The sequence below is a fragment of the Gopherus evgoodei genome, unplaced genomic scaffold (assembly GCF_007399415.2).
Source record: "Gopherus evgoodei ecotype Sinaloan lineage unplaced genomic scaffold, rGopEvg1_v1.p scaffold_120_arrow_ctg1, whole genome shotgun sequence".
In the NCBI taxonomy this organism is placed as follows: Eukaryota; Metazoa; Chordata; order Testudines; family Testudinidae; genus Gopherus; species Gopherus evgoodei.
The window spans coordinates 3,369-26,646 of NW_022059783.1; the positions used below are offsets into that span (position 1 = coordinate 3,369).

The 23,278-nt window shown below is 52.7% G+C and overlaps 3 non-coding genes across 3 annotated transcripts; all 3 read right to left on the reverse strand.

Annotated features, from left to right (window-relative positions):
- Positions 1 to 3,733: 3,733 nt before the first annotated feature.
- On the reverse strand, positions 3,734 to 3,815 carry TRNAS-GCU. The gene has a single exon. It is a non-coding gene; the product is annotated as a tRNA-Ser (tRNA).
- A 6,284-nt stretch (positions 3,816 to 10,099) lies between these two features.
- TRNAV-AAC lies at positions 10,100 to 10,172 on the reverse strand. The gene has a single exon. It is a non-coding gene; the product is annotated as a tRNA-Val (tRNA).
- A 12,415-nt stretch (positions 10,173 to 22,587) lies between these two features.
- Positions 22,588 to 22,669, reverse strand: TRNAS-GCU. Its single transcript has one exon. It is a non-coding gene; the product is annotated as a tRNA-Ser (tRNA).
- Between the last annotated feature and the right edge of the window lie 609 nt (positions 22,670 to 23,278).

Genomic DNA, 23,278 nt, shown 5'->3' on the forward strand with positions numbered 1-23,278 from the left:
GCCACCAGTCCTGACTCCTGTTCTAACAGACAATAACCCCCCCAGAGGCAGGGATAGAGCTCAGGAATCGAGATGGTGGGGAAATTTCATTGAATCCATTTCTGTCAGAAAATCCCATTCAGGCTAATCCGGTTTGTTTCTCAAAATCATAACAAGTGGGATGAAAGTTCTTTGCAAAAATATTGTATTGCAAAACAAAAGCATCTCCTGTTTGTCAGAGTGTGTTAAATTGTCTCCTCGCACACAAAGAGGAGACACTTAGATCTCAAACATTAGATAAGATGCTTCAGTCTGAGCTAAGTCATTGCTGCTCTTAACAATTTCAAAATAAAAAAATGCAAATAAAATAGACTATTTCAGCTATTCTATTACGTGTTAATCTGCTCTGAGTAAACGTGATAGGACACCTCATATTATGCCCTACTCCTAGTGACACTCTCCAATGGATCCCCATCCTCCACCCACCGTCAGGTAGGTAAGAGCGGATCATTATTATTTCTACTTGAAAGAGGGAGAAGCTAAGGCTGAGAAAGGAGAATTGACTTGTTTTAGGTCACACAGCCAGTCAGAGGCAGAGTTGGGAATAGGACCCAAGAGCCCTGATTTTCAAACTACCCATTGGATCTTGAATTTCAGACACTGAATGACCTGAATAAAGTGCTCTCAGATGAGCTCCAGACCAACAACAGTGACAGTAACTATTCAGCAAGTATTTGAGGAGAACTGCAATGTTAGAGAGAATCATGAACTGCTCAGAGACAACTAATGCAGAGAAGCGGCAAAATTCATCAAACATAGAACTGGTTTTGACTTATAAAGAGAAAAACAAGGACCTGAGTCTCCTCCCTGTCAATAACCCCCGGCTCAGCCAATCAGGGTAGAGACTGAGGATGGGAGGCTGAGGGATCTCACCAGAGAGCCCAAAGGATGGCCCAGGTCACCAGTGGGGATCACTTCCCGAGCAATAGTTCAGCCTCACATTTTTGGGTAGACCTCCCACAGTGAGAACTGCAGAGCACTGCCCTGCAAAAAACTAAAAAAACCACACACACACTCTCTCTCTCCCGCTCCCTCCTGGTGTTGGGAGGGGAACAGGTAAAAGGACAAAGGAAGCAAGAGAAGAGAAAGGAGGGAGGGAGCGATGGAGGAAGAGGTGAAACAAAAAGGACAAACCCTAATGTCCCCAGTGATTCTAAGGGACAAAATCCCAGGTGCAGAATAAAATTCTGCCTCCTTAAGCTCGTGTTTTCCATGCCTCGAATTCACCTGTCACCAGATGGATCAGACTGAACAGCTTTCAAACCTCCAGGAGGCTCTTACCTTCTAAACAGGGACGGCTGTTTTCTAGTAAAATCACTAAAAGGGAAGGAGAAACCTCGAAAGAGGTTCCTCCTGGTGCTCACGTCCGTGAACCCGAATACTCTCTCAGTCCTCAAAGAGAGACCTGGAGAAGGAGACTTGCTGAAGCAAAGCCACAGGGGTCTCTGAGGTTTCCCTGGCCCCTCACCCCTGTCCTGCCTTGCTGATGTCAGCATCTCTCTGTGAGGTCACCACCTCCCCACCACCTTGGACCAATAAGTCTTAGGTCCTGCAAAAGGCCTTTGTGATGTCACTGCCACATCCCTCCTTTGCTGTGCCAATGTCCTGCCCCTGGCCTGGACCTTTGGAGGTTTGAGCTACTCCCTGTGGATCACCCCACTCAAGGAGCGTTCATTCTAGTCAGCAAGCCGGCTAGACAGGAAAACATCAGACGCTGCTCCCAATGCTACACTCAGTTTTTCAGAAATTAGTCGACTTTCTGGCCAGAAGAGACCATTAGATCATCTAATCTGACCCCCTGCATGTCACAGGCCTCCTGTATGACACAAGAGCTACTTTGGGGGCAAACACATTCAAGAAAGGCATCTAGTCTTCATTAAATGACATCAGGAGATGAAGAATCCACCCCTTTCCTTGGTAGCTTGTTCCTGTGGTGAATCATCCTCGCTGTTGACTATTTGTGCCTTAGTTGTAATAGGAATTTGTCTCTTTTCACCTTCCAATCATTGGGTCTTGTTATGCCTTTCTCTGCTAGATTCAAGAGCCCTTTAATAACCAATCTTTTCTCTCCATTAAGGCACTTCAACACTTCAGCGAAGTCACCTTTCAATCTTCTTTTCATAAGCTAAACAGGTTGAGCTCTTTCAATAGCTCACTAGAAGGTATTTTTCTCCAGCCCTCAGAACATTTGGTAGCTCTTTGCTGCCCTAGCTCCAATTTCACAACATCTTTTTCAAATGAGGACACCAAAACTGAAAGCTATTCCAATATCAGTCTCACTGATGCCATGTCACCTCCTGTGACGTTATTGACATAATCTGTAACTGTGCAGGTCACTGTTGCGACCACTGTTCTATATTTGCAGCCAATACTGTAGAAAGGTTGTCATGTAAGGGGTCTATGGAGAGGTTCTGATTGGCTGATTATAATGATGCTATCTCTAGATGTGTATCATTTTTGTAGTTGATGTTATGAATATTGGCTCTATGCTGCCCATATTTCAAACTTGTGCCATAATGGGGGACAAAACAGCTACCTTGTTAGAAGTGGCTTTGCCAATAGATGGAACCTGGGATTTAAACTCCCAATGATCGCACTGTGTTTGGGATCCATTTGAATTCCTCTCCCAGGTCTTTGACACTTTCATCTCCACTCATAGCGACTCTGATAGAGGATTAAAGAAGTCAAAGCATCATCTCCAAGCACAGACAAGGGAGAATGCTTCATCACATGACACTTTGAGAAGTGGATGGATAGAACGTGATGAAGATAAACTCTGCCTGGCTCAGACAAAAGATAACAGTTGTGCAGTGATGAGGAAGGAGGGAATCTCTGAGTCACCCGTCCACGGTCTTGTCTTCACAGTGCTCCCAAGCTGGAGAGTGAAGAACCCCCTCGGTCCCACCGTGAGACTGAGGAACAGGAGGCCTGTCACCCCCATTCCTGCCGTCCTGCATTCCTGGTGTCCAGCATCCCAGAGGGCCTCCGTGCCAGCAACGAAACCCAACCGTCGTCTGGACTCCCCAGTGCTCCTCCTCAACGGTTCTAAATCAGCGGGAGAGTGGAAGGTCCTGGGCGTCGCGCCGGCACCTGGGATCCACTGCACCTGAACAGTGGGGAAAGGTTTCTGTGTTGGGGCATTGTTTAGTGTTTTCTAGTTTCCAAGGGAGGGTTTATGGGCCTGAGCGTTAAGCTCCCAAACCCAGTCACTGTTTCATTGTATTCATTAAGTTTGCATTTTCCCCTGTTCCCCCAGCTTTCTGTACCTTTACCCTGACTACACTTACCTTTGTTTGTGCCAAACCACCTTGTCTCCTCTTTATTTTATTTACACCTCAGAAGGAGGGAGGCAAAATCCACTGGTGATAGAGACAGGAGGGAGTCGAGTTTGTATCTCCTGAGAAAAGGGGCTTTTTCCTTTCCTATTTCTCCCCTACCATTTCTAACATTTTCCTTTGAAGCGTTGCCTTATTCAGCTTGAGGAAACATTAGCTTTTAAGATAAAAACTACGAAATACAGAACTAGAGACATTTTTTAGAAATCTGGGATTTAGACATTTTATTTAAAGCCGGGGGGGGGGTGTTGGAGTTTCTGAGAAGGTTTTTGTTTGCAAGAAGCAACATTGTTGTGTCTGTTATTGTACCAAGTGGGGAGATGGTTGTCTATAAAGGAAGAGTCAAGACTAAATGCATCCAGTGAGGATGGGATTTGAACCCATGCATACAGAGCACAATGGATTAGCAGTCCATCACCTTAACCACTGGGCCACCTCATCTGAGCTGTAACAAAAGGGACAGGAGGAGAAATCTAAGGCCGACAGAGATAGGGACACGAAGGAGTTTTTAAATACTAAGCGTAAGCAGGGTCTGAATGAGCTCCCCCCTCACATCTAGTGAGGAGCTGGGGAAAGACTTCAGGAACAGACCGTGTTTGCATAGACACACCTACTCTGCCTAGCTATGCAGCATGATGGGGCCGCTTCCCCAAAATGACCAGTTTGGGATGGTCTTGGGTTACAAATCACTTTAGGATTGAGTGGAATAAAATGTTATTCTCCTTCCTGTATGAGTGAAGGGCAGCAGAACAGACCTAGTCCATCCTGATGGAGGGGTAGATGGGTGAGGAATAGCTTTTATTGGACTGCAGAGAAGGATTGAGGACATCACGCTAAAACAGTGGTCCCCAAATATTTCACATTGTGCCCTCTTAGCCATGGCTGTGGCCCCTCGGGAGCCACGGTCGAGAAGCAGGGCTGGGAGTGGGGCTGTTGCTTGCTGGGGAGAGGGGTGCGGACAGGGGCAAGGGGGTCATCGCTGGGCTGGGAGCCAGAGGCCCAGACTGAGGGTGGGGTTGGGGAAGAGCTGGGACAGAGTGGGGCTGAGTGGTGCTTCCTCCCTGCCCTCCATGGGGGCTGACTCAGGCCCTGAGGTGCCCCCATGAATGTTCCTTTGTGTCTCCCTAGGAGTCATACCCCACATTATGGGGACCACTGAACCCTACTCGCTAAGCAGGGGCTAGTGATGCCAAAGCCCAGGGAAAGGGAGAACAAGTGTGGGGGCCCCAGCACCAGAACCATGCACCCCCTTCTGTCTGTGGCTCTGCCCCCTTCCACCCATAGCCCCATCCACTGTCACTTCTGTTCCACCCCTTCCCCCACCAGCCCCACCCTGTCACTCCTTTACCCCTGCCCCGCTGCGGCCCTGAGACCAGAGAAGCTCCGTACCCCTGCTGCAGCCCCTGGGCCGTAGCAGGGAGTGGGAGCTCCTCCAGCCCTGGGGCTGACATAGGGGAGACTTTTGCAGGGTGGCCTAATTTGGCCGGGGTCCCAGTCATGGGCCTCACTGTCCCCTTGGTGATGCAAGGTTTGGGGAGACTGAGCCCCCCCGACCTCCATTACGTGCCGCCCAGGCTACCGCTGCTCAGTGTGGGGCCAGTCTCCCTGTGTTTTCTGCTGCTTGTGCTGGGGAGCCTGGCCGGCACTAGGGGTGGGGCCCCCAGCAGCCACCCAAGGCTCCAGGGGGTCAAAGGGCACCGTGTGGCAGTGCAAAGGTGCTCACTGCTCTCCCCTGCCCCAATGCTCCTCCATGGGCCCATAGAGGGTTGGGGGGAGTGAGGAGCAACACTATGTGCTCCATGCGTCCTGGTCACTTTCCCCACCTGGGCTGTGCTGTGAGGGGAGCATCAGAAGCTGCTGCTCTCTGCCCTCCCCTTATGCAGCCCAGCTGAGGAAAGTGACCTGGATGCAGGGAGCTCGGATGACGTCACTTCTCATCTCCCCACCCCCACAGCCCCTAGGGGTACCCGGAGGAGCAGCATCCCAGGGAGGAGCAATGCTAGCTGCTCCATGCACACAGATCACTGTCCGCACGTGGGTGCAGGAGGGGGCGCAGGGGTTGGGGACAAAAGAGCGGGGGAAGGGGTTGGGGTGAAGGGGGTGCAGGAGAGGGGCAGTGGCTGGTGGCACAGGAGGGGGTGCAGAGGTTAGGGGTGAAGGGAATTCAGGAGGGGGCAGTGGCTGGTGGCACAGGAGGGGTGCAGGGGTTAGGGGTGAAGGGGGTGCAGGAGATGGCAGTGGCTGGTGGCACAGGAGGGGGTGCAGGAGAGGGTCAGTGGCTGGTGGCACAGGAGGGGGTGGAGGGATTAGGGTGAAGGGGGAGCAGAAGAGGTGCAGGGGTTGGGGCACAGGGGTTAGGGGTGAAGGGGTGCAGGAGAGGGTCAGTGGCTGGTGGCACAAGAGGGAGTGCAGGGGTTAGGGGTGAAGGGGGTGCAGGCGAGGGGCAGTGGCTGGTGGCACAGGAGGGGGTGGAGGGGTTAGAGGTGAAGGCGGTGCAGGAGATGGCAGTGGCTGGTGGCACAGGAGGGGGTGCAGGGGTTAGGGGTGAAGGGGTGCAGGAGAGGGGCAGGGGTTGAGGCGCAGGGGTTAGGGGTGAAGGGGGTGCAGGAGAGGGTCAGTGGCTGGTGGCACAGGAGGGGGCGCAGGGGTTAGGGGTGAAGAGAGTTCAGGAGGGGGCAGTGGCTGGTGGCACAGGAAGGGGTGCAGGGGTTAGGGGTGAAGGAGGTGCAGGAGAGGGGCAGTGGCTGGTGGCACAGGAGGGGGTGTAGGATTAGGGTGAAGGGGGTGCAGGAGAGGGGCAGTGGCTGGTGGCACAGGAGGGGGTGCAGGGGTTAGGGGCGAAGGGAATTCAGGAGGGGGGCAGTGGCTGGTGGCACAGGAAGGGGTGCAGGGGTTAGGGGTCAAGGGGGTTCAGGAGGGGACAGTGGTTGGTGGCACAAGAGGGGAGTATGGGAGTTAAGGGCAAAGGGGACACAGTGTACGGGTTAGGGCACAGGAGGGGGCAGGAGTTGGGGTGAAGGAGGCACAAGGGTTGGGAGTGCTGGAGCTAGGGGGTAAAGGGAGAGGGGGATCGTCCAGGGGCGATGGGGAAGTGCCAAAGTCTAATTTTTACCCAGGGCACCATTTCCCCTAACGCTGATCCTTGGTAACATTTCTTGCTGGGACGGGGAGGGGAGAGAGATGAGGCGTTTTCTCTCTGTTTCTTTCGTCTCCATTTTCTGCTCCTTCCTTCAACTCCAGAATCCTCCCTTGTGTTTCAGACTGTGCAGTGACGCCCTCCCAACCCCAGGCCTCTGGAGCCTTTGGAGCAGAAAGATCCCAGGAGCTGAGGGTGAATCCAGGAGTGAGTAGCTGGCAGGAAGGAGTCCTAGCAGTTCTTCTGGGAGCACAGGTGAGGAATGACTCCCCCTTCCCTAGATTCTCCCCATGGGAACAGGGAGGGTTGTGTGATAAATTCCTGTAACTCTTCTGCCCCTCTGAGTTGGCAGAAACAAGGGCTGGGTTCAGTATCTAGGGGTTCTGCTTCAATAAAACAATACAAAACTGGCTCGAGCCCCCACCCAGTGACCTGGGACAATTACACATCACCCCCCTGGGTGCCTCTAGGAGGCAATACTTCCCCTCTTGCAAGCAGGGAGTCTGAGCCGCTCCACTCCACCAGCCATTCCATGAACCACTCCAGTGGTCCCTGCAAACTGCTCTGCTGGGGCAGCAAAGAGCCACCAAATGTTCTGAGGGCTGGAGAAAAATGCCTTCTAGTGAGTAGTGAAAGAGCTCAACCTGTTTAGCTTATCAAAAGAAGATTGAAAGGTGACTTCACTGAAGTGTTGAAGTGCCTTCAGGGAGAGAAAAGACTGGGTATTAAAGGGCTCTTTAATCGAGCAGAGAAAGGCATAACAAGACCCAATGGCCGAAAAGTGAAAAGAGAAATTCATATTACAAATAGGGCGCAAAAATTCAGCAGTGAGGATGATTCACCACAGGAACAAGCTACCAAGGAAAGTGGTGGATTCGCCATCTCCTGATGTCATTTAATGAAGACTAGATGCCTTTCTGGAATGTTTTTGCCCCCAAAGTAGCTCTTGTGTCATACAGGAGGCCTGTGATATGCAGGGGGTCAGATTAGATGCTCTAATGGTCTCTTCCGGCCATAAAGTTGACTAATTTCTGAAAAACAGAGTGTAGCATTGGGAGCAGCGTCTGATGTTTTCCTGTCTAGCTGGCTTGCTGCCTAGAACGAACACTCCTTGAGTGGGGTGATCCACAGGGAGTAACTCAATCATCAGACATCAGCCAGGCAGGACAGAGGTGAGGGGCTAGGGAAACCTCAGAGACCCTTGGGGCTTTTCTTCAGCAAGAAGTCTTTGAGGACTGAGAGAGTATTTGGGTTCACAGACGTGAGCGCCAGGAGGAACCTCTTTTGAGTATCCAAGTCATTGCTTGCTAAGGAAAAGGCTTCTTTGGAGAGAAACATTGGAAAGAATCAAATCACAAGCCTGGAGTTGATGAAAAGGCTGCTGTGACTGGCATTGGCATGGTGGTTGCTTTGACTGCAATTGCTGCAACACAAAAGCCTGCACCACACGTCCTTGTGATTCGCTGGGGATGTCCACACACAGATGTCATGTCGTCTTCCTTTTGATTGTCACTGATGAAAAATGGAGCAGCTGGGAGAAAAGTCCCAGAGGCACTTGCCAGGTAAAGTGGAGGTTAGAGATGCAGCACCCAGTGGTGCCTTGCCAAATCTGTCCACTCCTCACACTTTTTGGTCAATCTTTTGAGGAAGCAGAGAAGACTGCCTCTGCCTTGCAATGCAAATGCTTCCAAAAGAAACCGGTCATTTTTTCTGACAAGTGTTGGAAGAGGCACCTAAGAAATGTGGAGACAAGGAAAAGGTCATCGTAACTCAACTTGCATCCATGACTCTTGAGGCCACAACGCAGAGCACTGAGCACTGTACGACCACAGCTGGGGACAGAAGGGCCTTTTTCAAAGGCATTTTCCACTAGCAGGGTCTTCTCTGTGCACAGAATTCCTGATAGTTTGATGTCTGCTGGCACTGGAGATCACTATTTTGGCATCTCTCTCTCTGTCTCAGTGAGCACCCGCTGTGGTTGTTGAAAGTCTGTGATGGGATCTATGGGATGCAACCTGAACAGTGGGACCCCTGAGCCCTTTGTCCCACCACCTGGACTCCCTCTCACACATGTGATGCTGAGACAAGCTGTGAATCTCTGGCAGATATTGCACTTACACAGACATCCGTAGGTAGGGACACAGCCAACTGAATTACATGAATGCTTCTGCAGCCACTCATAACACTAATGATAGAAAGTCGCCCCCCCTACAGCTCTGCAGCCTTGCACCCCTGGATCATACCATCTTGCCTTAATCAGAAGCCTGATCAGTGTGAGTTTATTACACAGGGTCCACCCCTCCCTCACTGTGAATAGTACATGAACCAGCCTTGTAATGGAGCTGAGATTTCCCAAGAACTTCAAGCAAAATACACCAGTTTAAGTAGAGCATAAAACAGATTTATTAACTACAGAAAGATGGAGTTTTAAGGATTATAAGTGGTAGGAATAAAAGATCAAAGTAAATTACCATGGAAATTAAAGATAAATTCACAATCTAAACTTTACACCTTATTACACTAGGGCGTAGTTCAGTTATGCACACAGGAAGGCTTAATGCTCGAGCTGCTGCACATGCTGGGCAGGCTTAAGGTCGGGCTCCCCATGGCAGGAGAGAAGAAGACTCGGTCCCTGGAGGGGCAGGCTGGGGCTTCCTGGATCCCATTTGCTCACAGCCAGCGCCCTGCCCCCACTCCCAAGTCATCCATGGCGCCCCCAGGTCGGCCAGAATGGAGCAGCAGTTTTCACTGCACTACGTCCACTTATGGCTTACAGGCAACTCCCAGACTCACCACAGTCCACCATCTCGGCCAGAAAGGAGCCCACTCAGCCTCACCATTGCTGCTTTTCCTTCCCCCCAGAACCCCGCTTCTCCTGGGCTGCAAGTAGCCATCCCTGGGATGCCAACAGGCAGCCACAGGGGTCTGTCTCCCAGCAGCCAACCGCACCTCCATGGGTTCAGCCCTCAGAAGGGCAGGTGGGGGTTTCCTGGATCCCAGTTGCTCACAGCCAGCCCAGCCTCCACCTCTAAAACCATCAGTCATGCCCCCAGGTTGGCCATAAAGGAGCCGCCATTCTCCACTTGGACTCAGCTTTGCTTGTTTTCCTTTCACCCAGAACCTCCCTTCTTCTCCTGGGCTGCAAGTAGCCACTCCTGGGAAGCCAAGAGGCAGGCACAGGATTCTACCTCCCAGTAGCCAACCACACCTCCCCAGGCTTTGCAGAATGAAGGGTGGGGCTCTACTAACCCCACTTAGCCGCACAGCTTCTTCCCTGCCTTCCTCAGCTCAACTTTCCTCTATTGCCCCATTCCTGCCTCACTTCCTCCTTTGGCCAGTCACGCAAAGGAGCCCAGCAGGAAGTGAGAGCCTCTATAGGCCAACCTCCAACAGCAGAGGTGGCCAAGCCACAAGCCTCCAAATGGTGACTGGCCTAACTACTCTAGGTTCTCCAGCCTGACACCAAGGTGCTTTCTCCACTGCTGTCAGCATCCTCTGTCATGCAGGGGTTGGAGTTATCCCAGGGACAGGCCAATAGGAGGAGTGCCCTTTCTGAATAACAAGGGGATCTGGGAAAAGGAAGCCAGCATGTTTCTGCCTGGTTTTGAACCAGGGACCTTTTGCATGTTAGGCAAATGTGATAACCACTACACTACAGAAACTCCACCTACTGGGTTGTTGCTCACTCTGGCACAGACCGATGGACAAATCTAGAGAATGTGGTGGTAGCCCCTCGATAGGTCAGCTGGCGGAGCAGAGGACTGGAGCCAGCACTCAGGAAGTCGTCCTTACCTCGCCCGTGTGACTCCAGCTTGAGGGAGAGCTTCTTTTTCTTCTCCTTGCTGACAAAGAGCAAGAGAAGAATGAAAGGTCAGGTGGGCCAACTCGGTGCAGAAGCCCATGCTGTCTTTTCCTGCTGCATAGCCTGAAATGAGGGACTCGTGGCAGTTAAAGGAACTGCTGCACTCTCAGAAAACATCCCGCCCGTGCATAAAGGAGGATAGAAGAGCCTGTTAGTCTAGCACGCTCCCAACTGAACTGTTTCAGCAGCTGCTAGGTTTCTTTTTGGCCTGTTACTTTTCTGTCTGGGATGTTGTTGTCAGCTGTGGCACAGAAAAAGGACGTCATTGCGAGCTGCCCATGAAGATAAGATTAACTTTTGCCTTCCTTGCTCGGCTTTACTTGCTTCCTCACCCTATTCCTGCCTTAGTTCCTGTGTTACCTGAAGGCAACGGGGGCCCAGCAGTACGAAGAGGAAGTTAGACAGCTAGACCCTGGTGGCAAAAGTTCTACCACCGCTTGCCACCCCACTCTCTTCTCCCAGCTTCACATATTGACCGCCAGGGACTTGGTGCCCAGCAGCGCAACGGAAGGCAGTGGACAGAGCCACCCTCGCCTTGAAGCTCTGGCTCATTAAACCGTATCTTCAGTCGCTGATGGCCAATGAGAGACCAACAGCGCTTGCTATTTTAGCACTTGAAAATGCCATTGGTCAGTCACTGGATCTCTTTAATGCTGTTACATAACAAATGAAAATAGAATCTCAGTGTGACATTCTGTACCTTTGGGGGAGTGTGCTGTAACCCCCATATTCCTCATTTTCATATAATCGTGATCTTATATACAGAGCATGCCTTGTAAGGTATCAGGGGAAAGGATATGATCTGCTGAAAGTCATTTCTCTACCCATAGATGTTTACCATTCATGCATATGAAGTTATGAGAATTGTGCAGTGTGGTTATCACTATGCTGTAAGGTGGGGGAGTCAGCCAAATATTAGCTCCCCAGTGACAACAGCAAGGAAAGTAACCAACACCCGGACAGGGTGTCAAACAACCCATCAACAGCCATTGTTCAGCAAGGGAGCTACAGTGCAATCACTTACCTGCAAGAGGACACCCCAGGGGAATTGCTCAGACTTGCTTGGAGAGACGCAGTGATGCTCACCTGACTCTGAAGGGGGAGCAAAGCCAAGAGGGAAGAAAGGACATGATAAAAGCAGAGACATTTGCCATGCTTTGTCTCTCTCGTCCACCTACATCTACAGACACCCCCACACCAAGCAACTGAAGCGCTGACGAAAGGGGAGAGCCTGGCTGAAAAGCCACCAGCCGGCCTGTGGTGAGAAGCATCTAAGTTTGTAAGGGCATTGAAAGGGTTAAGATCAGCTTAGAGTGCATTTTGCTTTTATTTCACAAAAACAACGAGGAGTCCGGTGACACCTTAAGAACTAACAGATTTATTTGGACACAAGCATTCGTGGGTAAAAAGCCCTCTTCTTCAGATGCATGGAGTGAAAATTGCAGATAGAGGCATAAATATATATTGGAACATGATGTAAAGGGAGTTACCATACAAGGGGAGAACCAGTGTTGAAGGCTAATTCAGTCAGGGTGGATGTGGCTCTCTCCAAGTAATTGACAGGGAGGTGTCAATACCAAGAGAGGGAAAATTGCTTTTGTAGTGAGCCAGTCACCCCCAGTCCCTCTTCAAGCTCAAATTAATGGTGTTAAGTTTGCAGATCAGTTGTAACTCTGCAATTTCTCTTTGAAGTCTGTTTTTGAAGTTTTTTGAATGGCTTCTTTTAAATGGCTACTTTGAATGGCTACGTTTAATTGTGTTATTGAATATGAACATGTAAATGTGTTATGGAAGTCCCATGTGGTCTAGTGGTTAGGATTCTTGGCTTTCACCCAGACAGCCTGGGTTCAATTCCCCCCACAGGAACAATGCAGAGCTTCTCCTTGGAGGGGAGACAGGAAACAAAAAGAATGGGAAGGGATCCTGCCAGCAGCAGAGCTGGATAGAGTTGGGAGCAGTACTGGATTTGACATGGTGCCATAGTGCTAGGCCCAAGCTCTGAAGGGACCTGTAACAGTAACTTCCTCCCCTCTGCAGAAAGGGAGCCTCAGAGCAGCCTGGATTCAGTAGGGGAGCTGAGACCCCATAGGGCCCTGGGAGCTGTAGTTCCTTGACCAGCTCCCTGCCTTGGAGCAGAGAAGGAACATTTCCCAGCATTCCCTTGGCTGCTATCAACAGGAAAGGGAGGGGGGAAGCTGTGAGACTCCATGCGCTGCAGCTTGCTGTGGCTGGGGGGCTGGCTGCTAGAAGGGGGTGCCACCTGTGAATAGGGAAGAGGTGTGACCAAGGAGTAGAAGGCTTTGGCCCAGGTAGCACCCTCAGAAGACTTCCCCAGACAGGCTTAGGGATGCTGGTGTGACCTTGCCTGGCAGCCCCCAAAGATGGAACTGGGTGGACTAACTGGACAGGGCCCCTCTCTATCTGAAGCTGGGCAAGGGAGGTATGTGGATCCCACCAGAAGGTAAAATGGTAAGTAAGGAAGGGGAGGCTCTACTGGACCTGGACAGCTTCAGATACAGGACAGGAGGATTTCCACTTCTGAGCCATGAAAATAGAAATTGACTTTTCCTTTCCAGATGTATCTAATATTCATAAAGGGAATCTAGCCCCTGCCTTCCAGATCTGAACACCTCAAAATCAGGAGTGCTCAAGCTCAATTTGGGCAGCTGTTACTTCATTTCTCCCAAATCAAATATGCTGATCCACTGTCATTTACTGTAGAAAAAGTAGGAGAAAATTGAGCAACAAACGTTGGGGTCTTCACAGTGCTAACGAGGGCTGGAATTGCTATTTTCAACAGCCATTACACTTTTTTTTTTAGTTTTGTTTGTTTAAAAGGAAGACAGTGATATTGCACTGGCAAATTCCCCATAGAAACAAAGAATGGAACAAAAGAATAATAAAGGCACCTCAACTTTCCTCATTTATGTAGGACGGTCTTATTAGATGGATCCAGACATCTTCCAATCACAGAAGCTGATAATTGTTCCACTTTACTGCAGTTCTGTAACCATGCAGGAACCTAGAGGAGGAAAGTGCCTAACTCCAGAGTCTGCAGCTGCCTAGGGCCAGTGCTGAGGATTTAGAGTCCCTAGTGCTGCCCTTGCAAGGTTCAAGCATGCTCAGCCTTGGCATTGCCTCCGCTCCTGCGGCTAGTAGCTGCAGCTGTCTAAGGCTGGCCTCTGGCAGTTGCCCCATGGCTGTAGCTAGAGAAACTACAAGTGGCTCTATGACTCCTGGGGCCATTAAGCTAGAGCACCTAAAGACACTGGAGTTAACCTCAAGGAACAGAGGTCACCAGTAGGAAAGGAATGTCGGGGGAGCAGGGAAGGCGGGAGCAGGTCAGGCTTGCAGAGGGAGCTTCCAGCTGGTTGGGAGCATGTCCAAAGTAGAAAGGAAACAAGTATGGGGAGAGGTGGTGGTGACCAGGTAGCAGACTAGCATGTAGATGGGAGCAGAGGGAGAGACGCTGGTGTCTTCAGATTCCCAAGGGCTAAGTCCTCACTTTGGGGAAATGGTGTTTGCAGGTGGCTTGCTCACATGGCAGGATGGGGGCTGAGGGAGGGATCTGTCAGAACTGATCAGGTGTCTGCTGGCTTTAGGACTTTGAGCTGAGACTAGGACCACATGCAGTGACTGGTGACATGGGGGGGTACTGGAGACATGGCTAGAGAAGGTCTGAATGAGGAAAGAGATAAATCTGTGGGGAGTTTCCTTGGTCACTATGAAAGTTCTGCTCACTGTGGACACTGGTAAACCCACATGGGTGTACAGCTCAATAAGAAAACCCGCGGGCTGAGGGAGCTGTGTATGGCAATGCATATAGTCATGGAGAGGTGTGTGATCAAAATGAAAAATGTCTCTGAGGTTCAGTACCGGGTATACGAAGGCACCAATGGCACTGCCCCACCAGGCCCACACTCGGAGCCCACAGTGACTACACTGGGGCCCACAAATATGTTTGGTGCCAGGGCCAACAAAAGGTTAATCCAGCCCTGACTGCCTGAGCACTATTTCAGCCTCACATTTTTGGGTGGAACTCCCACAGTGAGAGCTGCAGAGCACTCCCCCGCAACACACACGCACACACTCGTCCTGGTGTTGGGAGGGGAACAGGAGAAAGGACAAAAGAAGAGATGAAGAGAAAGGAGGGAGGGACAGGTGGATGGAGGAAAAGGTGAAACACAAAGGACAAACCCTAATGTCCCCATGATTCTAAGGGACAAAATCCCAGGTGCGGAATAAAATTCTGCCTCCTTAAGCTCATGTTTTCCATGCCTAGAATTCAACTCTCACCAGATGGATCAGACTGAACAGGTTTCACACCTCCAGGAGGCTCTTACCTTCTAAACAGGGACGGCTGTTTTCTAGTAAAATCACTACAAGGGAAGGAGAAAACTGGAAAGAGGTTTCTCCTGGCGCTCACGTCCGTGAACCCGAATACTCTCTCAGTCCTCAGACAGAGACCTGGAGAAGGAGACTTGCTGAAGCAAAGCCACAGGGGTCTCTGAGGTTTCCCTAGCCCCTGGCCCCTGACTGATGTCAGGATCTCTCTGTGAGGTCACCACCTGCTCACCAATAGTCTTTGACCAATAGTGTGAGGTCCTGCAAAAGGCCTTTGTGATATCACTGCCACACCCCTCCCTTGCTGTGCCAATGTCCTGCCCCTGGCCAGGCACTTTGGAGCTTTGAGCTACTCCCTGTGGATCACCTCACTCAAGGAGCTTTTCTATAGAGCATCCTCAGATGTCTAAGCACACGAGTGCCATGGCAATGAACTGACACACATGGCACCAAGATGAGATCATTAGTAGACTAACCTATAGGAGAAGGACACCCCAGCATTAGTAGGGGAGAAATCCCTACTGAACATGCATTACACCTAGCAGCCCCTGCGTGGGGTCGGGCGGGGGCTGCGGAGGGGGGAGACCTGGGAAAGGGATGGATGGAAAATGTCTGTGCAGCCGGGACATGGCCGGGGGGCGAGGGGAGAAGAGCAGGTGACCCCTGAGGAGCGGGGAGAAAAAGGGAGGGCTGAGATCCCCTCGGAATTACCACTGCCCCCTCCGTGGAGACCCCCCTCCTCTCCTGTCCTGCCCCCTTTCTCCCTAGAGAGCAACAAGCAACATCCAGGCTGACACCCCCTTCCCTCAAACCCCTGAGAAGTTCCCTGTTCCCCTCCCCCCATTGTGCCCCATTTTCTCTCCCCTTTGCCAATGGCCAGTTCAGATCTCAGGTTTGGGGTGTTTCCCCCCATTTTCACCTGCAGTGATTTGTCCTTGTGTAGGTGGGAAATGGTTCCCCCGAGTGATTTCTGAACTGGGCAGAGGCTGGGGGGGGGCCTGAGACAGGGACACCTCTGGGCTGGGCTGGGGGGGCCACTCTCTGCTGGCAACAGGGCGTGGGAAGGGCCAGGAAGGGGAGGGGGGAGCAAGTGTCCCCCATAGAGAGGGTCCAGCCCCAGGCTGCTACCAGTAGCACATTCCTATCCTGGCCGGGGGGGGGGCTTTCTCCAGCTGGGACCTGCCCCCTAGGCAGCCCCAGGCTCTGACCGCACCAGCCCCGCCTGGAGCCCCCAGTGAGTGAGAGACCCCGGAGGGGGAGGGGGAGGGAGCACTGGGCCCTGACAGGAAAGTGACTCTCTCCCCTCAGATCTTGGTGTTTTCCTCTCATGTTATCAAATATGCAGTTTGTGACACAATTTCTTTGCAAATCTCAAAGATTCAAATAAAATAACCTAAACATTTGCCCCACTTCTCTCTAGTTGTCTATTTCTAATTGAATATGCCCTGAGATTTTCCTGTCTCTAATTATAAAATAATAAGAAAATCTCAGATTTACACCTTTTCTCAGATTATTGAACACAAAATGTTTGCAAATGTTGCCCATTTCCTCTTTATTCATTTATCAAGTATTCATGTGAAACACTCAGATTTTACCTCCTATCAACAACTGATATAAAATCCCTCTGATTTTCCACTTTCCTCTCTATAATTTGCAAAATGGATCCAAAATCTCTGATTTCCACCCTTTGTCTTTCATTTCTGAACACTGATCTGAAAGCTCAGGTTTTCCCTCTGTGTCATTATCAAATGTCAATTAACAATCCTCTCAAGTTTTGTGCTGTTCCTTATGTTTCTAAATCCCAAAAACTTCTTCCTTCGGGGGAACCTGTTGCCCTGAGTCGCTCTCCATTCTGGATGTTGCAGGGGATTAAATTTCCCAGTGATTGTCTTTCCCCTCTCCTTTGAGGATCATTTGTTCCCTCTTTTAGCTCTGTTAGATATTTGCCAAAGAAAGAGACCAGCCTGATATTTAATACACATCAAAGCCAGAGGCCTCCCCCTGTTTGGGGATCAGTGGTTCGCAGCTGGTAGTGGGAGAGTTGGCTGGCCCCTTTTCTTTTCTCCAGCTGGCACAGGATGAGGGGGTCACTCTGAGTGCAGCATGTCTTGAGAAGTATCCCAAACCACAAGACAAATGGTCTCTGTGAAGGGTTGCTTCCCACAGTGCTAAGATGTAGCCACCTCTGGCAGGATCCATGGTGGCTACTATTTGCTAGTGACAGGCCACGGAAATTTCTTACCTATTTTGCCCCTCCATGCCAGGCCTGCACAACATACGGCCCACGGGCAACGTGCGGCCCGTGAAGTCTCACTGTGCGTCCCGCAGCCGGGAATCAAAGGGCTCTGGGCTGCCCGTAGCCGCGGGGAATCCAAACCCCTTTAAAGTTCAGCCGCGGCCGGGATTCAAAAGGTTCTGAGCTGCCCGCAGCCGCAGGGAGCCCAGAGCTCTTTAAATCTCAGCCGCGGCCAGGATTTATAGGGCTCTGGGCAGGCGGGCGGGGAGCTCAGAGCTCTTTAAATCCCAGCCACCAGGGCCGGCTTTAGGCCAATTTAACCAATTCCCTTGAATCGGCCTCGCTCCTAAGAGGACCCCGCACCCAAGCCCCAGTACCAGCAAAAGCCAGTGCGCTGTACCAGGGTGGCCCAGTTTCCCCAGGGGGCAATTTAAAAGGCCTGGGGCTCCCAGCAGGGGCTGGAACCCCAGGCCCTTTAAATTGCCACTAGAGCCCTGCTGCTGGAGCCCTGGGGTATGGCTGCGGGGCTCTGGGGGCTATTTAAAAAGTCCAGGACTCCCATTGCTTCTACCTCCCCGGCCCTTTAAATAGCCACTGGAGCCCCGCCGCTTCCCCAGGGTTCCCGCGGCTATTTACAGAGCTGGGGCAGTGGAAGCAGGGGCGCCCCGGGCCCTTGAAATAGCCCCCAAGCCCCAGGCTGCTGCTGCTACCCTAGTGGGAGAGGGGGGAGGAGGAGGAGGAGAAGGAGGCACTCACCATAGAGGATGGGCTGTACCCCCTGTACCTGCACCCCCTGCCCTGCCTGCAGCCAGCCCGTCCCCAGCCAGCCCCTGCTGCACCCCCTGCCCGCACCAGCCCCGCACCTCCTGCCCTGCTTGCACCAGTTCCTGCCTGCAGCCTGCCCATCTCCAGCCAGCCCCACACCCCCTGCCTTGCCTTCAGCCCTGCACCAACCCGTCTCCAGCCAGCCCTGCACCCCCAGCGGCTGCATCTTAGCACATTGGGAAACAACCCATCATATTCAATTAGAAATAAAACAACTAGAGAGAAGTGGGGCAAATGTTTGGGGTATTATATATCAATCTTTGAGACACGCAGAGAGAACCCTGTCACAAACGACATTTGATAACATGAGAGAAAACCACCAAGATCGGAGGGGATTTGATGTTGCTATTAAATAACTAGTGGAAAAGGGGGACTGTTGGACTGGATTTTATATGACTGTCCAATACATAAACAGAATGTGATGGTCCCCCCCGGCCACGGGGCAACCATTCACGTGAGCAGCTCAGAGCCCTTTGAGGAACTGATTTAAGGGCGGGGGGGGAGCTGGAAGGTTCCCTGGACAATGGAAGAGGGCCGCAGGGGAATTGGGAAATGGGGTCTGGGCAGTCTCCATGGGGGATGTGCTCCTCCCTTCCCTTCCCTGGTAGAGAACGGGAACCTCATCCCATCCCACTCCAGTGGGAGCCATGTTCTGGGGAATGACCCAGGGCAACAATTTCCCACCCAAACAAGGACAAATCGCTGCAGATAAAATGGGTGGGAAAATCCACCCCCCATCGGAGAGATTTTAAATTGACATTTGTGAAGTATGGAGAGAAAAGGGAAAATCAGAAGCAATTAGAGAGCTGATCATTGGGGCGGGGGGAGGAGAATCTCCCTGGATTTTATAGCCACGTGTGATAATGAGAGAGAAAGGGGGAAATCTTGAGAGAATGTGTGTGTGGGAGGAAGTGGCAAAAACAGGGACAGGATCCAGTTAACTCACCTCCCTCCCACCCCGGGAATGTCCTGGCTGCACAGAGACAGATCTACCCCCGCCACCCCAGTGGCCTCCCCCCCCTGCAACTCCGGTTTCTCCTCCCCCCTCGACACCTCCGCCCTCACACCAAAGGGGGGGGCTCTGCCAGCGCCTCCCCCTGAGCTCAACTCCTGCTCCTCCCCCCAGCCCGGATTGTGCCCTTTAGCCCCCCACGAACCCTGCCTCCAGCTGCCTGACCCCCCCCCGCCCATCAATTTCCTGCTCTGCGCCCGCCCCTCCCACGCTCCCTGTTACTTCCCCGCCCCGCTCCAGCCCCGCCCCCAGCGCCCGGCGGAACTTTACGGCTGGTCCGGGCAGGGGGAAGGGCAGCGGTTTCAGCGGCTGTTACTGGGTATGCGCAGTGCCCGGGAGTAGCACATTCCTGGGAGGGATTTAATACACCGCCCCCCCCCCGCCTGGCCCGGAGTCCGCCCCCCCCCCACACGACGGCCGGGCCCCGGACCCTCCATCCCAGCGGGGCGGGCGGATCCTCCTGCAGCTCCACTGGGGCCGAGGCGCCTTCAAGGCTTCTCCCAGGCTCCCTGGGGCAGAGTCACTTTCCTGACCCCAGCGCCTCTCATTCCCCGGGGGCTCCGGGTCACAATGTCCCACCGCCCTTCGCCCGCCTGCAGCTCCGGCTTCTCCCCTCCCGCCCCCGCCAGCCACACCAAGGGGAACCCCCGGGCCCCAGTCTCTGTCCCCACCTGGATCCCAGCGGGGCCGGGGGCAGATCCTGGCTGCAGCTGAGAACAGCGGCTCCGCTCCGGCTCGGGCAGCTCCAGCGCTGCTGGCAGCACGTGGAGAACCAGGAAGCAGCTGTTCAGCCCGGGCTCCGCGTCACAATGTGCCAGAGTCCCGCCCCCAGGAGCTGCCCTGCCCCTGACCTGAGCCAGAGCCCCGCCCCGCCCCCAGGAGCTGCCCCGCCCCTGAGCTGAGCCAGAGCCCCGCCCCCAGGAGCTGCCCTGCCCATGGTCTCTGCCAGAGCCCCGCCCCCAGGAGCTGCCCCGCCCCCGGGCTGTGCCAGAGCCCCGCCCCCAGGAGCTGCCCTGCCCATGGGCTGTGCCAGAGCCCCGCCCCCAGGAGCTGCCCTGGCCAAGGGCTGTGCCAGAGCTCCGCCCCCAGGAGCTGCTCCGCCCCCGCTCTGTGCTGGAGCCCCGCCCCGAGGAGCTGCCCCGCCCCCAAGCTGAGCCAGAGCCCCGCCCCCAGGAGCTGCCCGCACCTGGGATGTGTCAGAGCCCCGCCCCCTGGAATTTCCCCATGTTGGATCTCTGAGCTTTGTTCTCCTGCCGCCTTCTTCCCAGCACCCCCTGCTCCCTTCCTGTGTCTGCAAACACCCCCCTCCCCCGGGGCCGGCTGCAGTGCTCGCTGAGGCTGACTCCAGTGGCTGAAGTTGCCTCCATCTCTGCTTCACCTGGAGGGGGAGAGACAAAGAGAGGAGATGGTCCCAGGCTGTGAAACCAGAATCAGGGGGCAAGGAAAGAAGGACTGTTTGGAAAGGTGGGTTTTTTTGTGGGGGGGGGTGAGCCAGAGGGATTCAGAAGAAGTTGGGCAGCAGAGGCTCAGGGAAATTGAGGAGAACCTCCTGGGTGTCTCAGTGTTGGCCAGGGTTTGTACAGCACCTTGCATAATATGGGGTCTGATCTCAGTCATGGTCTGTGCAGCACCTGGGAGCCCTGATGTCTGTTTCCTGATCACAGGCTCTGGGAATGGAGAGAGGGAAACCTCAGCACCTGAAGGTTAATGCAGCCCTGTGTGCAACCCCTGCTAGGGTGATCCGACAGCAAATGTGAAAAATTGGGATGGGGGTGGGGTTAATAGGCACCTATATAAGAAAAAGACCCAAAAATCGGGACATCTAGTCATGCTAGTCCCTGCTGTTCTCATAAGGGGTCGGCTTAGAGAGGGTTTGGCTACACTTGCAGCTGTCCAGCGCTGGGAGTTAAAGCTGTCTTCCTACAGCTGTTTAGGGAAAGCGCTGCAGTGTGGACACACTGACAGCTACCAGCACTCTGTCATGGCCACATTTGCAGCGCTGTTGGGAGTGGTGCATTATGGGCAGCTATCCCAGCATTCAAGTGGCTGCAATGTGCTTTTCAAAAGAGGAGGGTGGGGTGGAGTGTGACACGGAGCGTGGGGGAGACAGAGCGAGTGGATTTTTGGAGCTGACACTGTGTCAGCTCCCTGCCTGGCAAGTTCAAGCCTCCTCCCCCACCCCTCTCTCATTCACTAAATGCAAATAGCCGCCTTTGTTTTTTTCCTCACAGACCAGATAAGCCGCTGATCCAAAACAGACCCCCCCCCCCGTGCCCACCCGGCTGCTTCTCTCCTCAAGCAAACACCAGCTGTGGGTGTTCCAAAGGGATCCCCCTGCCTCTGCTCATTCACTGCAAACAGTAACTGTGTTTGGTTTTTAGATAAGCAGCTCCGGGAGCCTTGAGCTCACAACAAAACAAACAGAGGCATCACACCAAAACAAAGAGCGTTATCTCTACTTAAAAGCATTATGGGAAGGTTCCGGAGGTCAGTGACAGCGTAGTAAGATTAATCACTGTTTACACTGGCACCCCAGCGCTGCATCACCAGCTCTGTTCTCTTTATTCCTCTCGTCGAGGTGGAGCACATGCAGCACTGTAGCCAGGGAGATACAGCGCTGTATGTGCCTTGCCAGTGTGGACGGGGAGTAAGTTACAGCGCTGTAAAGCCACCACCTGCACTGTAACTCTCCAGTGTAGCCAAGGCCTGAGTTGTAGTAATAATAGCAGCCAAGAATCCGGTGGCACCTTCTAGACTAACAGACGTATTGGAGCATGAGCTGTCGTGGGTGAATACCCACTTCGTCAGATGCAACAATAGTCCCATATGGGCTAGTGGTCAGGATTCCTGGTTTTCACCCAGGTGGCCTGGGTTCAACTTCTGGTGTGGGAAGAGTGCAGAGCTTTTGCCCAGAGTGGAGGCAGGAAATGAAAGGAACAGGAAGGGATCCTGCCAGCAGTGGAGTTAGACAGTGTAGGGAGGGGACCCCAGAAGTGGGGGTGGGGCAGTGGTTTGGGGGGAGATGAGGGAAGGATCCCAGCAGTGCGGGAAGTTGACAACCTGGAGAGCACAGGCCTGGAATGGGGACCTGGAAGAGTGAATGTGTCCCTCTAAACCCATCAACTGCAGACTAGGCAGGCTTGGAAGAATTGTGTATTTGTTGGTAAATGTCAATTTCTGTGTAAACACACAACCCAATGGCAAAATATTTCCATCAATAATCATCAAAATTGACAGATGGGCAAAGTAAGAAACATGCTGCTTGAGAACTTATCATGTTGTAGGAGCAGCAGTGATCTGTATGCTCTGTATAACCTGTATGCTCAAAAGGTCTGTTAAACTCCCCCAGCTTGTGTCCTTTCCCTCTTTGAATGCCTGTGAAGTGGCTTTCCCACTCTCCTTTGTACCTCCAGTGAATGCCCTTCACCCGGCCCATCTGGCCAGTGGTTCGCTGTGTTACATTCTATTGCACCTCAGGGAGACTGATCTTCATCGCACCGTCCATCGCTGCGCTGTGGGACACTTACCTTAAAGGATCCTGACATCTCCACTGCCAGGCCTGTCCTGGGAGCGTGAGTATGAGTGTGACACCCTCCCCCATCCCTTCTTTTGAGCTTAGCTATCAAGCTAATAAATGTGCTGCTTTCTGCCAAACTCTGGGGGGGAGGGGCATTATTAGTCCTCTCTAAGCTTACTAACTGACCCAATTTTGGGTAACACAAGCAACATTGTTTGATCTGTTATTGTACCAAAGGGGGAGATGGTTGTCTATAAAGGAGGGTGAAGACTAAATGCCTCTGATGAGAATGGGATTTGAACCCATGCAGGCAGAGCATAATGGGGTAGCAGTCCATCACCTTAACCACTCGGTCACCTCATCTGAGCTGTCAAAAAACGGACAGGAGGAGAAATCTAAGGCCGGCAGAGATAGGGACACTAAGGAGTTTTTAAATACTAAGCGTAAGCAGGGTCTGAATGAGCTCCCCTCTCTCACCTAGTGAGGAGCTGGGGAAAGACTTCAGGAACAGACCGTGTTTGCATAGACACACCTACTCTGCCTAGCTATGCAGCATGATGGGGCCGCTTCCCCAAAATGACCAGTTTGGGATGGTCTTGGGTTACAAATCACTTTAGGATTGAGTGGAATGAAATGTTATTCTCCTTCCTGTATGAGTGAAGGGCAGCAGAACATACCTAGTCCGTCCTGATGGAGGGGTAGGTGAGTGAGGAATAGCTTTTATTGGACTGCAGAGAAGTGATTGAGGACGTCACCCTAAACCAGTGGTCCCCAAACATTTCACATTGTGCCCTCTTAGCCATGGCTGTGGCCCCTCGGAAGCCACGGTCAAGAACCGGGGCTGGGAGGAGTGGGGCTGTTGCTTGCTGGGGTGAGGGGTGCGGACAGGGGTAAAGGGGTCGACGCCGGGCTGGGAGCCAGAGTCTCAGGCTGAGGGTGGGGTTGGGGAAGAGCTGTGGCAGAGTGGTGCTC